This window comes from Oncorhynchus mykiss, chromosome 30 (assembly GCF_013265735.2).
Source record: "Oncorhynchus mykiss isolate Arlee chromosome 30, USDA_OmykA_1.1, whole genome shotgun sequence".
Classification (NCBI taxonomy): Eukaryota; Metazoa; Chordata; class Actinopteri; order Salmoniformes; family Salmonidae; genus Oncorhynchus; species Oncorhynchus mykiss.
Window position 1 is genome coordinate 44,667,820 of NC_050570.1, and position 6,614 is coordinate 44,674,433.

Below are 6,614 nucleotides of genomic sequence, written 5' to 3' on the forward strand. Positions count from 1 at the left end.
CTAACTCATTGTTGGAAAAAAAAGTTGGGTCCAAATCAGGTGCTCGGTACTATATTTATTGAATATTATATGAATCCTATAAATGAAAATAGACAATTTGGGTGCAATCAATTAGTTTAGTTTCACAGAGATCAAATTATATTGAGACAAAATCATTTCTGAATAATCTAAGATGGTGGGTGTCAATCCTTTCTCGCGCTTTTTGAGGTTGAACGACCCTGGCTTGATAGCTGTCATTTATAGCTGGCTTGATAATTTGCCACACATGATTAACTGAGCTATGTAGGCTCTACATTTTACATCTGGTTTAGCTAGCTAGCTAATGATCCTGCTCTGCAGTAAGTTAATAAATTACAGTTTAAGCCATTTCTGCTGTAACATCCAGATTGGTGCATCATTCATTGACATTGGCTACATCTCCTCTCTATGGTGTGCTGTCCGAGATTGAGGTTCTCCAGTCCATCTATCTGGATGAGCTGCAGATTAACAGAAGAGATGATGGGTGAGCCACTCTATTTGATGATAGTGGTGTTCTGGGGCCTTGGGCTAAGACCTCACTTCGATGGTAGCAGGATTTTGCTGACTCATGAATCTATATAAATACCAGCTGTAGCCTGATTGCAGATCTGTTTGTGCTGGTGTGGCATAGCAACAAATGACAAAACAACTTGGTTCACCTTAAGCACATACAGTACAGATCTGTGACCAGACTATAATACTATAGGCACACAAACACCACACACACACACACACCATTGTATCAGAGGTGCAGTGTGCTAGTTAGCTATGTGTTATGTTGCATCACGAGGATGGGCCAAATAGAGGAATATTGCAGGTCTGTTGCATCATACTCAGCTGATTGTTGCGTTCCCTCTGTATTCAACATCCTGTCCTGCCAACTGCTCTTTGAAGAGGACTATCAGCCTTCACACTTAAACAGACATCTCTTTCTGCTCTCTTTTCTATCCCTGGGTGTTTTACTATAGCACATGACTGATTAGCCTCCCCCGGACAATAGATAAGACTAGATGAATAGCTGATAGACTTCAGGCTTTGAAGTGTGTGCGTGTGTTTAATAGAAATTCTCTGTTGCTCTCTCTTATAGGGTATAGAAAGAAGGTGAGTCTGGTTCTATATCCCTCAACGGGTGAAGATTCCCTCTCTCAGTTTGTGCGACTCACCCTGACTTTGACTCTCGACTTGCAGGTATGCTCATATTCCCTTCTTCCTTGTCCTTTGCAATCCCCCAAATATATTCCCCATCCCCTGGTTTAGGGCATGTACAGTGCCTTGCGAAAGTATTCGGCCCCCTTGAACTTTGCGACCTTTTGCCACATTTCAGGCTTCAAACATAAAGATATAAAACTGTATTTTTTTGTGAATAATCAACAACAAGTGGGACACAATCATGAAGTGGAACGACATTTATTGGATATTTCAAACTTTTTTAACAAATCAAAAACTGAAAAATTGGGCGTGCAAAATTATTCAGCCCCCTTAAGTTAATACTTTGTAGCGCCACCTTTTGCTGCGATTACAGCTGTCAGTCACTTGGGGTATGTCTCTATCAGTTTTGCACATCGAGAGACTGAAATGTTTTCCCATTCCTCCTTGCAAAACAGCTCGAGCTCAGTGAGGTTGGATGGAGAGCATTTGTGAACAGCAGTTTTCAGTTCTTTCCACAGATTCTCGATTGGATTCAGGTCTGGACTTTGACTTGGCCATTCTAACACCTGGATATGTTTATTTTTGAACCATTCCATTGTAGATTTTGCTTTATGTTTTGGATCATTGTCTTGTTGGAAGACAAATCTCCGTCCCAGTCTCAGGTCTTTTGCAGACTCCATCAGGTTTTCTTCCAGAATGGTCCTGTATTTGGCTCCATCCATCTTCCCATCAATTTTAACCATCTTCCCTGTCCCTGCTGAAGAAAAGCAGGCCCAAACCATGATGCTGCCACCACCATGTTTGACAGTGGGGATGGTGTGTTCAGCTGTGTTGCTTTTACGCCAAACATAACGTTTTGCATTGTTGCCAAAAAGTTCAATTTTGGTTTCATCTGACCAGAGCACCTTCTTCCACATGTTTGGTGTGTCTCCCAGGTGGCTTGTGGCAAACTTTAAACGACACTTTTTATGGATATCTTTAAGAAATGGCTTTCTTCTTGCCACTCTTCCATAAAGGCCAGATTTGTGCAATATACGACTGATTGTTGTCCTATGGACAGAGTCTCCCACCTCAGCTGTAGATCTCTGCAGTTCATCCAGAGTGATCATGGGCCTCTTGGCTGCATCTCTGATCAGTCTTCTCCTTGTATGAGCTGAAAGTTTAGAGGGACGGCCAGGTCTTGGTAGATTTGCAGTGGTCTGATACTCCTTCCATTTCAATATTATCGCTTGCACAGTGCTCCTTGGGATGTTTAAAGCTTGGGAATTTTTTTTGTATCCAAATCCGGCTTTAAACTTCTTCACAACAGTATCTCGGACCTGCCTGGTGTGTTCCTTGTTCTTCATGATGCTCTCTGCGCTTTTAACGGACCTCTGAGACTATCACAGTGCAGGTGCATTTATACGGAGACTTGATTACACACAGGTGGATTGTATTTATCATCATTAGTCATTTAGGTCAACATTGGATCATTCAGAGATCCTCACTGAACTTCTGGAGAGAGTTTGCTGCACTGAAAGTAAAGGGGCTGAATATTTTTGAAATTTTTCAGTTTTTGATTTGTTAAAAAAGTTTGAAATATCCAATAAATGTTGTTCCACTTCATGATTGTGTCCCACTTGTTGTTGATTCTTCACAAAAAAATACAGTTTTATATCTTTATGTTTGAAGCCTGAAATGTGGCAAAAGGTCGCAAAGTTCAAGGGGGCCGAATACTTTCGCAAGGCACTGTATTTAGGTTACTTGTGTAAAAAAAAATAAAAAAGATTTGTGTACCCACCTAAATATACTGGCGTTCCCTGCTCCTGGAGAGCTACTTACAGGGTGTGTACACTTTTGTGTATTGGTGCAGGTATGTAACAGAAGTCTGCTTACCCAGTAGCACCGGAGTTGAGGGGTCCCTATGTGAGTTTTGAGACAACCCTCCATGTAGCAACAACACTTCCTGTAATATTGTTTCTGAATCATGTGAAGTTTCAGCTTTCAGAATTTCAGAATCCTGCCCTGTCCCTTTCGTTCTCAGGACATGCCACTTCCAATGTTATACACTGATCTCTCTCTCTTCCTAAGTATCCCTCCTCTCCTCCCTCCATTTCCATCCACAACCCTCGGGGTCTTTCTGATGACAAGCTTTGCAGGTACCTAGAGGAAATCTGTTGTCCTCCATCTTAGGTTCATTGTAGTCTTATCCACTGCTCTGATGAAGGGTTGTTAAAAAAAATGTTGTGTCCCCTGTTGCTTGTATTGCTCCCAGATTTCTCTCTCTCTCTAAGTGTGCAGAAATGTCTGCAGAAAGAGGCGGTGTCCTGCCTGGGTTCTGCTGTGTTGTACCAGCTCACTGAGGCCAGTTCTCTTTCTCTCGCTTTATTTCCCACTCTCTCTCTCCGTTTCCCTCATTTTCTCTTTCTCTCACTCCCTCTGTTCTTAGTTGGAGACCACAGTAATTTAAGTACTGTATTTGTGATATTAAAATTAGAACTGTGGCTCGAGGATGCCCTTTGACCTGATTTTATTTTATTTAGAAATGTATAAATAGAGATGAATATCAAGTACCTGACTCAGTCCCTCTTTTCGGTCTCTCTCAGAAAGCCAAAGAGATCCTGACAGAGAGCAATATGTCAATTATTTATTTATTTTAGCTATATTCCTGGATATTTTACAGTGATGATTCACTTTGTGGTCAGTTTGACTGGTGGTTCTTTCTTTATACCTCCCCCTGTACAAGCTAACGGTTGTGTGTCCCGTGTGTAGAGAACCTCTGACTTACAACTTTGACCAGCTCCTGTCCAATCCCGCCCCTAGCTTTCCAAAGGTAAAGACACAATTGCACACACTGACAAACACACTGTACTGCTATGTAGCTGTTCTTTTTTCTCTACAGCACTGTAATATATATTTTTTAAATTAAGGGTTTGCAATTTTAACTAAACCCCTTGAGCGACACACAACCCCTTAAATTATAGTGGCTACTATTGCAAATACATCCATGCATTTATGCTGACCTCTACTTCACTCAGCTGGAGGGACTGGTGATAGGGGTGGAGTTTCGTCAGAAGTGGGCTGAGCTCCAGAACCTTTTGGAGCATTAGAAAGCTAAAGGCGGGATTATCGACACAGAAGCAGAGTCTAACCGCTTCCTCATACATATTAATGAGGTAAGGAAGCAAGGAGGGGCTTAGAAAAAAATATTTGCTGAAGTGTCAGTGTGTGAGCACATACTTTCCTGATAATGTATCTTAATTAAACATTAATTGTTTTTCATAGCCGCCTCCTGACTCAGACAATGTCAGCGCTGATGGGAATGCCTCTCCCAGCCGATCACTGCCCTCCCTTCCCCCTGCCTCCACCAAGCAGATCACAGCACCAAAGCTGCAGCACGCTGGCCACTCACGTCGCAGGGGAGGGCTAGGTCATCAGTACCGTCACCAAGTGCCGCAGGGCCACTTCAGGGGTCCCGGGAGGGAGAGGCAGGCCAGAGGCAGGGAGAGAAAGGCCCCACACCCACCCAGGGACACCGGTGAGAGGAACTAAGAACAACTATGTCTGTACCTCAATTTACATTCTCGACACACCTAAAATAAAGCTGTGCACTGTCTGGTACCTAGATTAACCAGTGTGTCCTGCCTTCTTTCCTATTGCTGTTTGAATTGTTGTCCGTGGGCAGTTTAGTTTATGCTGAAGCATTCTTTTTACTGCATAAGATAAAGAAATGACGGGCCACATTTGTCTGAGGGAACATACAGCATCTTTATTATTGACAGAAATCAGCTGAAATTGACCTGCCTTGAACATCACACACTTCAACTTATTTCCCCCCACCCTCTTCCTTTTTTCCCCTCCTGCTTTCGCTCCTCCCCTTATTTCTGCATACCAACCCCTCCCCCTGGGCATCCAGCCTCACCCCCAGCCCAGTAGTAGTAGTTGTAGGCCGGACGAGAGCCCTCCTGCTGGAAGTCTGGCCGCTGCAAATGCGGCCCAGTGGGGACACTGACAACCCGGGGAAGCGTTGCACTGGCCTGGAGATGTTTCTGTACTTCAGGGTTTTAGGAAAACAGCTCCACCTGAGAGTGGGACAGGAGTATGAAAGGATAAGCTTAGGCACTGTACATTATTTATGAGGGATACCTGGAGAAAATCTGACCTCTGAGATAAAAATGTATGGCCCTCCCTTCAGTAAAATATATTTTTACCTGACCCACCTTGAACGCTTGAAAAAAGTGACCCTCCCCTATACCCCAAATAATAATTAAAAAGGTGCATTATGCAGAAATCGCTCCGCGGTTTCCTGGCTGCAAAAATGCTAATAGTCGCCTAATTTCAGTAACGAAACAAGGACAGACCAGAGCCTTAGATATGCAGTTTTAGAAACTGTTCTGTGTTTTGTAAGCATTACATGGCAAAGTAGCCAGAAGATTGTGGATTCGCAGACTGCAGACAAGGTTGAAAATAACTCCATTATAATAAAAGCACAACACGAATGCAGTACATCTCTTCATTTGCGGTCCGATAAAAAATTGCCTCTTATAAACGCATTTCATGGAGTTCTACGTCATTTTACATGACTGGAGACACAATCTTTTTTAATTCCACATCCGAGCATGACAACAAATTAATGAATGCATGCAAATTGACCCCGCCCTTATAAATCAAAATCAACTTTTACAGGCGGAGGCGTTTCACATTATTCACTTAGCCTACCACAGCATTTCCCCCCCTCTCTTTATGGAAGCCCCAGAAACTTTCCATAGCCCCCCTACATACAGTACAAGTCAAAAGTTTGGACACACCTACTCATTCAAGAGTTTATTTTTACTATTTTCTACATTGTAGAATAATGATGAATACATCAAAACTAGGAAATAACACATCATGTAGCAACCAAAAATAAAATATATTTCGTATCGCTGCAGAATGCTGTTGTAGCCATACTGGTTCAGTGTGCCTTGAATTCTAAATAAATCATAGACTATGTCACCAGCAAAGCAACCCCACACCATCACACATCCTCCTCTGTGCTTCACGGTGGGAACCACACATGCTGAGATCATCCATTCACCTACTCTGCATCTCACACAGCGGTTGGAAGCAAATCTCAAATTTGGACTCATCAGACCAAATTACAGATTACCACCAGTCTAATGTCCATTGCTCAAAATTCTTGCCCCAAGCAAGTCTTCTTATTATTGGTGTCCTTTAGTAGTGGTTTCTTTGCAGAAATTCAACCATGAAGGCCTGATTCACCCAGTCTCCTCTGAACAGTTGATGTTGAGATGTGTCTGTTATTTGATCTCTGTGAAGCATTTATTTGGGCTGCAATCTGAGGTGCAGGTAATTGCCAATTTCTGAGGCTGGTAACTAATGAACTTATCCTCTGCAGCAGAGGTAACTCTGGGTCTTCCTTTCCTGTGACATTCCTCATGAGAGACACTTTCATCATAATGCTTGAT

At 42.7% G+C, this 6,614-nt stretch overlaps 1 pseudogene; it reads left to right on the forward strand.

Moving 5' to 3' along the window:
* Positions 1-2,897: 2,897 nt before the first annotated feature.
* On the forward strand, positions 2,898-4,822 carry LOC110521899 (annotated as a pseudogene).
* The last annotated feature ends 1,792 nt before the right edge of the window (positions 4,823-6,614 follow it).